Raw genomic sequence first — 11,686 nt, 5'->3', positions numbered from 1 at the left:
TTCGACCACAGTCGAACAATGATGATGATGAGCTATGCTGGCAGACTGTTTTCAATGGATTTAGTCTGTGTTATTGATCTCAGAACTATTTGCTGTCTGCGAGTTATTTTTTTTTTATCTCTATTCATTAAATTGCTAAGTTAGGTTTTAAGAATAAAGCAATGCATCTTGACTGACAGGTAAATGTAAACTCTGGCACAGACACATATACAACAAACTTCTACCAAATTCCACTCACAGAACATCAGTCAATCTGAGGTTACCCAATCATGTCTCAGTTCTAACATCAAATGACTTACCCACACTCCATTAGAAAGTAAATGCTTTCATTAAATATTTTTTGATAATCAATCATCATCATTATTAATTAATGTCCATTTTCCATGCTGGTAAGAGTTGGACAGTACAACAGGAGCTGGTAAGGCTCCAATGTCTGTTCTGGCATGGTTTCTATGGCCGGATGCCCTTCCAAATGCCAAACATTTTACAGAGTGGACTGGTTACCTTTTATGTCACAACAGCACAGGTGCTTTTTCACGGTACCAGCACCAACAAGGTCACCCAGTAACACCATACAAAATGGAAAATACTCACCTTCTATGTAGGCCAGGGTTTTCATTGCTTCCATCAAACACACAAAAAAGCTAACAATAGGCGCAGGAGTGGCTGTGGGGTAAGTAGCTTGCTTACCAATTACATGGTTCTGGGTTCAGTCCCACTGCGTGGCTCCTTGGGCAAGTGTCTTCTACTATAGCCTCAAGCTGATCAAAGCCTTGTGAGTGGATTTGGTAGACGGAAATTGAAAGAAGCCCGTCGTATATATGTATATATGTATGGAAAGTGTACGCTAAACGATGATGATGTATAGGTATATATATATATATATATATATATATATATTATATATATATATATATTTATGTATATGTATATATATATATCTATATATATATATGTGTGTGTGTGTGTGTGTGTATGTTTATTTGTCTGTGTTTGTCCCTTCAACATTGCTTGACAACCGATGCTGGTGTGTTTGCATCCCTGTAACTTAGCGGTTTGGCAAAAGAGACCAATAGAATAAGTCCTAGACTTACAAAGAATAAATCTTGGGGTCAATTTGCTCGACTAAAGGTGGTGCTCCAGCATGGCCACAGTCAGATGACTGAAACAAGTAAAAGAGTAAATAAAATTTGAAACCCAAAAGTCTCAGGTTTTGACAAAATCCCCCGCAAAACAGCTTGAAAGAATCTCTGTGATGACCAATATCTATAATTACTGGTACCAACACTGTGAAATTCCCAGAATCTGGAAGCTGGGTAAAATCATAACACCATAGCAAAAACCTATGTGAAGTAGTATCATGCAGATACATCAGTTCGTTTGATATCACTAACCCACATTCCTTTCTTTAAATTACAAGAATCAGACGACCATTTTCCATTTTCAATTCTCTCATTACACATGAACCTAATACAATAACAGACAACAGTTTCAGTTACAAAAAAGACTTCTACACACATCTTAATACATTTTAATATTGTCTACTGTCAATAATAGCCAAGCAATTTTTTTATTATTCCTTGCTTTTCTCTTTCACACTAAATGCTCGACATTGCCTTCAGAAACAAACAAAAAATACTGCATAGCAAATTACTTGTCAGGTTACTAATTTTATGTGGTGTACAAGAACAACAAAAAACTTGCAATTTCCTGAATGACATACCAAAACGATCAGTCTTTCTCGCATCCTTTTTTGATCTATGCTTATGTTCACACTTCTCAAACCATGCACACAGCATTATATACAAATGATATCTCGCTCAGATCTTCCCGCTATTTTTCAGGCATAACTGAACACCAACGCCAATCCCAAATCAATCAGCCAGAAATTTGACTCTAAAACAACAGACTTTATGAAGCATCACAACCACTGTCTTCCTTCTTATCAGCAACACCAGAGAATACCACGTATAATAATAAACCATCAAAGTCAACATTAAGTCTGTTCAATCAGAGCTTAACTGCACCAACAACAATCACAAAGCTACAATTGTGCACATAGTCGATATCGATGGTGACCTGCACTGATATGTTTTATGATTTTTCATTTAAATTATTTTCTTTTATTATAAAACTTCATCTTTTCCTCTCTGAATCTGTTTCCTCTCATCACCCCTATCCCACCCATATATATCGTTTTATTTGTATTTATTAATTTAATGGTGCCTTTAAACAATGCGCATTTATTGTTAATATTAATCTTCTTAAAATGGAAAACATTTTTGTCTTTTTCCTTTTATGTATTTGCATTATTTGTTCTGATTTTATTGCAGTTTTCTAATTTTAGAAGCATTCTCTCTTCCAGTGACAATAGTAAATAAAACCCTTTCTGTCTCTGCTTTTGTTTACCCTCAATGCAGTAATTATTGTTTGTATGTTTTTCTCCAGTATTATCAGTTTACTCAAACTTCATTTTATTGCTGCATAGCTTATAGCTTATTGTTAGCTCGGCTAATGTATCAATGTCTGTTATTTTGTTTTACACATTTAATTCCCTTTTGAGTTCTGACCTGAAACACCTGTATTTTTTTATTTCCTCTTTTTTCCTATCTCTCCTTCATTTAATAGTGCTGTGTTCCATCTATCTCACTTCCTTCCACATATTTGTATTTTAGTCTTTCATCTAATTCTTTAATCTATTTTCAATTTATTTAGCTGCATATTGATTGCTTTTATTAGTTTTCCTAATTTCTATGTAACGTTAGTGCATTTTTCAAAGCCCAATTTCATGTTAAAATCTCCATTGAACTCCTGAACAGTCTATAGGCAAGATTAACATTGATTGTCATCTCTTTCAAAGAGCTTTAAACCTTTCATATACAAGAAGTAACTGATTGTCTACATGTGTCTTTTATTCTTGCATTCAACCTGACACAACATAGCAGTTTAACTCTTTTATGACCATATTCCTACCAAGAATAAACTTCCTCTACATTTCAACTGATTTCCAAAACTAAAGTTTTTTTTATTTTTATTTTGGTGGTGGGGGCTGATAGTAGTGGTGATGATGGTAGTGGTGAGAGGTTTATTATATACAGGAATAATTTTTTACTATAAGACTACAGTGAAATTTCTAGCTTCTGAAAACTTGTGTTACCATTCATATGAAAGCAAGATTTTCATCAATGTTTAAATCTAAATAGTAATTCTTTACAGTGAGTGATTATTCTCTGGTTTGGAAATAAGAAACCAGAGATAATCTGGAGATGGATAATTCAAATGAAATGAATGAGCAGCAGTACAGAGTGGCAAGTGGTATATTTGACTTACTTCCTTATGATTGTTACTCCATTACTCAAAATGAGTCTTTCCAGAATATAAATATGATTGAAAGTCACATCAGAAGCTTTTAGCAAGATAATCTATCTTACAATTGTAACTACTTTGCCATTTTGACACACTTAATATGTACCAGTGATGTAATGGTATTTCTGACATATTACTAGGCCTGTAAAAAATCAGAACCTCTGAAGGGGACATGATTAAATTCTTAAGAAGCAAGATAGATGTGTAGAAAAAAGAAAATTATAATGATTTCAAATTTTTGCCACAAGGGCAACTTAGGAGAAGGGATTAAGTCAATTACATTGACCCCAGTGTGTAACTGGTACCTATTTGACTGACTCTGAAAGGATGAAAGGCAAAGTCGACCTCAGCGGAATTTGAACTCGGAATAATAATAATAATAATTGTGTACAGTGCTCAGGTGCACTACAAAAAGCATGTAGCAGCAGACGAAATACCTATTTCTATTTCTTTACTACACACAAGGGGCTAAACACAGAGGGGACAAACAAGGACAGACAAACGGATTAAGTCGATTATATCGACCCCAGTGTGTAACTGGTACTTATTTAATCGACCCTGAAAGGATGAAAGGCAAAGTCGACCTCAGTGGAATTTGAACTCAGAACATAACGGCAGACGAAATACTGCTAAGCATTTTGCCCAATATGCTAACGTTTCTGCCAGCTCGCCGCCTTTAAATACCTATTTCTTTACTACCCACAAGGGGCTAAACACAGAGAGGACAAACAGGTACAGACAAATGGATTAAGTCGATTATATCGACCCCAGTGTGTAACTGATACTTATTTAATCGACCCCAAAAGGATGAAAGGCAAAGTCAACCTCAGTGGAATTTGAACTCAGAACGTAGTAGCGGACGAAATACCACTAGGCATTTCACCTGGCGCACTAACAATTCTGCCAGCTTGCCACCTTAAAAAAGAAAATTATAATAATTTCTAATATTAGTGTAAACCTATATTTCCTATATTAGCGAGAGGAAGATGTCTTCAACAGAACGCACCACCACTGCCTCGCACAAATAACAAACCAGAGACCTATTTTATTTAACCCCTGAGGGACAAAAGATAAAGTTGACCCATGGCAAAATTTGAACTCAGATTGTGTAGAGACAAAATTAAATGCTGAAACGCATTCGGTTTTGGCACTCAACTGCTTTTTTTTTTTGTCCTACTCCACCATCCATGTAAATAAAGAGAGTGATGGGAGTAAAAGGAGAGGAAGAAGTGTCTAGCGGGAGTGGGGGAGGGGAGGGAGAAGCAGAGGTGGAAGGCGAGGGCAGAGGGTGGGGTGGGAGAGTGAAAGAGAAAGAATTGGCTGCAATCCTATCCAGCTATAAATATTCCTTGCAGCTAAGTGTAACACACTGCCCTCTAGATAACCTCCTGCTAATTTATCCTAGTTTGACCGATTGGGGAGCAGATTCAGTCAACTGGAAATTTATTTAACAAGTAAAATAGAGATGTCCATTACAAATGTTCCAAGAGGTACCAGTGGCGGGGGAGGAGGGTGGGGTTGAAAGTGGTTATGGTGGCAGCAGCGGTGAGGGGGGAAACTGGTGGTGGTGGTGGTGCGGATAATGGCTTAGGATGTGGTGGCATGTTGGTTGCGTTGTGGCTTTTAGTAGACAAGAGGGGAGTAGTGTTGAAGTAAAGAGGTTTGGTGGAGGTGGTGAGTGTGGTTGTGGTGGTTATGGCTGTTGTTGTTGTTGTAGTTTGTAGTGGTGGAAGGAGTGGTAGAGCAGGTGGTGGTATGGAATATGGTAGGATGAAGGTTGAGTTATGGGTATTGGTGGTCGTAGAAAAGGGGTGAGGTAGTGTTTTGAGAGGATTTGGTGCAGGAAGTGGGGGTCGGCGATGCTGGTTGTAATGTTGGTGAGATGATGGTGAAAGAATGAGGAGGCAATAATGCTGTTTTGAAACAATTTATTGGTGATAGTAGCCATGATGATGATGATGGTGGTGGTGGTGGTGGTGGTGGTAGTGGTGGTGATGGTGGTGGTGGTGGTGGTGATAGTAGCCATGATGAAGATGATGGTGGAGGCGGTGGTAATGTGATCGCTGTCGTTTCACTCTCGATTAGCCTTGATCAAGTGGACCTATGATCCAAAGCACTCCAGCCATGACCATCCCTTCTTTCTTCAGATATTATATACTCCGGAGTACATTATCCAGTGTGTTTATCTTAACCCATTTGATACCAACCCGCTTGAGACTGCCTTTTATTCTATGATGCAAACTTTGTTTTAAAGGGATACAGAGGGAAACCTTCCCTCAAAATTTCATGAGGTTATACTCCAAACACCAGATTAATTACAACAAAGTTATCTTACACTTTTTCTTTTTCTTTCTTTATTTGCAAAGTTGATAGAAATAGAAAATAAAAGTTGTGTGTCCTAATAGAAAAATGGTTGTGCAATGGTTATGACAGTTTAATATGATTTGAGGGAAATCTAACTGCTATTTCTAACAAGTTGATTAACCATGTGGAAGCACTCCGTCGGTTACGACGACGAGGGTTCCGGCTGATCCGAATCAACGGAACAGCCTGCTTGTGAAATTAACGTGTAAGTGGCTGAGCACTCCACAGACACGTGTACCCTTAACATAGTTCTCGGGGATATTCAGCGTGACACAGAGAGTGACAAGGCCGGCCCTTTGAAATACAGGTACAACAGAAACAGGAAGTAAGAGTGAGAGAAAGTTGTGGTGAAAGAGTACAGCAGGGATCACCACCATCCCCTGCCGGAGCCTCGTGGAGCTTTAGGTGTTTTCGCTCAATAAATACTCACAACACCCGGTCTGGGAATCGAAACCGCGATCCTATGACCGTGAGTCTGCTGCCCTAACCACTGGTCCATTGCGCCTCCACGGATTAACCATGTAGCAGCCCCATCATTGGCTTTCAGATTGTGGTATGGCTACTGATGTTGGTGGAGATTGTGATGATGGGAATGATTGATGTGCATGAGATGCTGAGGGTAGTGCGGATGTGGTTGATTGCCATAATGTTTCTTATTACACTCTCCTAAATACTCATACACACCCTCAAATCTTCCTCCTACATACACACACACACACATTCTCTCTCTCTCTCCCTCTCTCTCTCTCTCTCTCTCTCTCTCTCTCTCTCTCTCTCTCTCTCCCTCTCTCAACTCAATTCCAAGACAATTCCTGCTTAGACACATGAATACATAACCAGTTAAAATAATGGTAAATATGGTGGTGGTGGTGGTGGTGGTGATGGTCATGGTAGTCATGGTGGTGGTGGTGGTAGCCTATTTCATTTCTTCTTTATTTCCTTGTTTTCTATCCTTTCCACAACAACAATTAATGCAATTCACGGCAATGGTGTTAATTTATTAATGTGAAAATAGCTGTAAATCTGGTGAAATATTAGTGTAGCCATTTGCAACAAACCTATGCAACCCATACTGCGTTGGTTCTCTGGTAATTATTGTCAGGTCATCAACCCTGAACCATTATGCAAATGAGCCATTTCTAGCATAATTTTTATTTCCACTTTAAGGCAGCGAGCTGGCAAAAATATTAGTATACCAGGCAAAATGCTTAGCGGTATTTCGTCTCCCGTTACATTCTGAGTTCAAATTCCGCCAAGGTCGACTTTGCCTGTCATCCTTTCGGGGTCGATTAAATAAGTTACACACTGGGGTCGATATAATCGACTTAATCCATTTGTCCTTGTTTGTCCTCTCTGTGTTTAGCTCCTTGTGGGTAGTAAAGAAATAGGTATTTCGTCTGTTCTAATATTTTGAGTTTAAACTCTGCTGAGGTTGACTTTGCTTTTCATCTTTTCAAGGTCAATAAATTAAGTACCAGTTGTGTACCAGGGTCAATCTAATCAACTGGCTCCCTCCCCAAAAGTTTCAGGCTTGTGCCTAGAGTAGAAAAGAATTTAATTTTCATTTTGATAAGTAGTTTTCTGCTAACTTTTCTCAGCCCTTTGAGAAATGGAAGTGAGCAAACCTAAATGAATTGCTAGCATTGAGAAAAAAGTCAGTTTTTTCTTCACCAGACTAAACCGTTTTGATACCAAACCTGCCTGAGGTCGTCCCTTGTCCTATAATCCTACTGTTTGCAAGTGATCAATTAAAACCTTCCACTAAAATTTCACCTAGTACAGAAATCAGCTAACATCTTTTCTCTGACGATTTCCTGAAGAAGGAGTCCTCACTCTCAGATACTGAAATATCAAGTAAAAAGACAAACCACTGACCAGTATCATTAATTTCCATACTTGCATTGTTTTGGCTTTCAAAAACAAACAAACTAAAAACATTTATGTTAATTTATGTGCCAAACACTAGCTTAATAATGATTTCAAATTTTTGCTACAAGGGCAGCTTGGAGGAGAGGATCAAGTCAACAACATTGACCCCAGTGCATAACTGGTATTTATTTAATCGACCCCGAAAGGATGAAAGGCAAAGTCGACCTCAGTGAAATTTGAATTCAGAACATAGTGGCAGACGAAATACCACTTAAGCATTTCGCCCAGCATGCTTATGATTTGCCACCTTAAACACTTGCTCAATAACGGAGAAGTTATTTTGATAAATTTTACATTATTTCAGATTTACTTAAAACAAAGACAGTGCAATTCCATTGAAATATGATAGCAGAAGGGATGATGTCCCTCATTTTAAAACCCTCCCCAGGCACTTGGGTGACCAGTTGAGTACATCAGTTGCACGGATTTAGATCAGGTCGGCAGTTTGACAATGCTTTCTTTCATTCCTCCTGACTGTCTTGAAGGTCTTGTAAAGGGTCATGGACACTAATCTTCCTTTTGATTAAGAAATAGATAAAGGGGAGAAAAAACCTGCTGACCAGACTCTTAAGGGCCTTATATCACAAGGGAATGAAGGAGACATTGGTGGCATTGTGATGTCATTTTGTTTCATTTGCTATAATGCACCATAGAATATGTGTTTTGTTTTTTATCTTTTACTTGTTTCAGTCATTGGACTGTGGCCATACTAAGGCACCATCTTGAAGGGTTTTAACTAAACTGGCAAACTCCTGTGCTTATTTTTTAAGCCTGGTACTTATTCTATCAATCTTTTTTGCCAAACCACGAAGTTATAAGGACACAAACAAACCAACTCTGGTTGTGAAACAGTAGGGACAAACACACACACACAATATGTTATATATATATGTATATATATATATATATATACATATATAGAACATGCTTCTTTTTGTTTCCTTCTGTCAAATCCACTCACAAGGCTTAGGCCAGCCTAGGTCTTATAATAGGAGACACTTGCCCAAGGTGCCAGGCAGTGAGACTGAACCCAAGACCACATGGTTGGGAGACAAACTTCTCAGTCACACAGCCATGCTTATGCCTGTATATAGATTTTTATTTTAGCAATATTGTATTCTATGATAAATGAAACATAGACTGAATCATGGTTTGTATAGCAATTCCCTGCTTTTCTGTTTGAGACTTGTTGTTTACATTCATCAATAAATACAGAGTTGGCTAAAAAGACAGAAATCCATAGATACACTTAATAGTACACTAGAGCAAAAATACATATAAATATGACTGTATATTCATTTGTTCATTTGTTTGGTACGACTGGTTTCATTATTATTATTATCATCATCATCATTGTTTAACGTCCGCTTTCCATGCTAGCATGGGTTGGACGATTTGACTGAGGTCTGGCGAACCAGATGGCTGCATCAGGCTCCAATCTGATCTGGCAGAGTTTCTACAGCTGGATGCCCTTCCTAACATCAACCACTCCAAGAGTGTAGTGAGTGCTTTTACGTGCCACCGGCGTGAGGACCAGTCAGGCGGTACTGGTAACGGCCACGTTCAAATGATGCTTTTTATGTACTACCTGCACAGGAGCCAGTCCAGCGGCACTGGCAACGACATCGCTCAAAATTTTCTTTTCATGTGCCACCAGCACAAGTGCTAGTAAAGTGATGCAGGTAACGATAATGTTCAAATGGTGTTTTTAACGTGCCATCGGCATGGATGCCAGCTTGTTGCTCTGGCAACGATCTCACTCATATGGTACTCTTAGCGCTCCACTAGCAAGGATGCCAGCCATCAAATTTGATTTCGATTTCACTTGCCTCAACAGGTTTTCTTCATCATAATCATTACAGTAATTACTGTTATCCTCTTCATGTAGCAAACATGGCTCAGTTGAATGAGTTGGTTCTGAACATGTGGCTGTCAGCCAAAGAAACACAAATGGGGAACCCACTTGCTTTTGGTAGACAGGATAATCCAGGTTTTGTGGGGATTCTCTGATTATGTGAAACATGCATATGATAGACTGCTGATAAGAACCATTCTTAAAAGTCTATGAATAGTTATACTTCAGCTTTCAAGAGGATGTAGAGCAACCTTTTAGGGCCAAATATTTTTAGTAAAAGTTTCCAGAGTGAATGGAAGTGGAAGGGGGGCAGGTGGGTCGGGAAACCAAATTCAAAATTGTTTAGAAATATTTATTTTTGTGTGCGGTTTAGTCAACAGAGAAACGGTGGCACACATGACCCTTGTACAAGGTCTCCGAGACTGGTGAGGTTAGTAAAGAATGGAAGAAACCAGGACTCGTAGATTATACTCAGACCAGAGAACTGGTTTGATTAAATTGTGTATATGGACATCTTTTATCTCTCTCTCTCTCTCTCTCTCTCTCTCTCTCTCTCGCTCTCTTTTTTCTTTTGCACTCTTGCTCTCTTGATTCCTTGTTTCCTTGCTCACCTTCACTCTCCTGCAGAATCACGTATGTTGTGCTACATGAAGAGTCATAGAGGACCGCTCAGAGTATCACTTTCTCCAGATATGGGGACAGGTTGAGTGAGGGGTTAACAACCTGTTCCCGCAGAAAAAAAAACTGATGCAATACTGGAACTGTATAAGGATGGACAACAGTATGGAATAGAAATGAAGAAGGAGGTGAATGCAGAGGAGAAGAAGATGAGGAAAAAGAGGAGGAGGTAGAAGAAAAGATAAAAGAGGAGGAGGAAGAGAAGAATAAAGAAGAAGAAGAAGAAGAAGAAGAAGAAGAAGAAGAAGAAGAAGAAGAAGAAGAAGAAGAAGTGCTAACAGCAATCTTTTTTCTTTTTTCTTATTTATTTATCCACGGTGTCTTATATCAGATGAATAAGAGACAAAATTAGCCAAGCACCAATTCCTTCAGTTTGGCTCACGTACAATATAATCCCTTTATAGATCTTCCATTAGAGAAATTGTCTTCTCATATCATTTTATGCTTCATTAATCCATCCCTACTTCATGAACCAGTAAAACCTATGGTGACATTTAAGCACATGAAAGTAATTTCTCTTAAAGAGTTCATGTATCTGCAATTATGTTAAAGATTATCAACGTCCAGACTCTTTTATTATTACTGGATGCAAAAAAAACCAAAAGGATGATGGAAAATCTCTAAGCTTATTAATGCCCATCTGTCTTTTATTTCTGTTTTTTCATCGCTTTAAAACTATTGTATGTATGTATGAATGCATGTGTGTGTGTGTGTGTGTGTGTGTGTATAAGTATATGTTTGTGAGATGGCTTTTTATGTGTATGTATGTATGTACACATCCACTTTCCATACTTGTATGAATATGCAGACATACATACATACACGCACACACACACACATATATATATTATATATAACACAATATATGTATATCTGTGTATGTGTGTGTATATATATATATATGCATGTATGTATGTATGCACACACACATGCACACACACACGTGCACGCACACACACATATTATACATTATATATAATACAGAATATGTATATATGTGTATGTATGTGTGTGTGTGTATATATATATATATATATATATATATATATATATATGCATCTATGTATGCACACACACACACACACAAATACTCACTCACTCTCTCTCTCTTTCCCTTTTTGTTTGCCGATCATCACACAGAAGTGTATAAAAGTCACACTTCTTTCCTTCTTTCTTTCTTTCTTTTTCTTTTTCTAAGTTCATGTACCTGCAATTATTATATTCAAGATTATTAATGAATAAATAATAAATATTTGATCAGACAGCTTGATAGGGGAGAAAGAAAACAAGAGAGAGAGAGAGAGAGAGAGAGAGAGAGAAGAGAGAGAGAGAGAGAGAGAGAGAAAAGGAGATGATGTGAGGAAGCGTTTCACAAAGCTTGCTTGTCTATCAAAATTGCAACGGTTACAGGTGTGTTTCATGTCACCACATTAAAATAATGTACATCGCAGCCATGTTTCTTTGTACATTTAGCACATTGGGGAACAGATAAAG

This window comes from Octopus sinensis, linkage group LG11 (genome assembly GCF_006345805.1).
Source record: "Octopus sinensis linkage group LG11, ASM634580v1, whole genome shotgun sequence".
NCBI classification, from domain to species: Eukaryota; Metazoa; Mollusca; class Cephalopoda; order Octopoda; family Octopodidae; genus Octopus; species Octopus sinensis.
Note: the sequence above shows the minus strand (reverse complement) of the source record.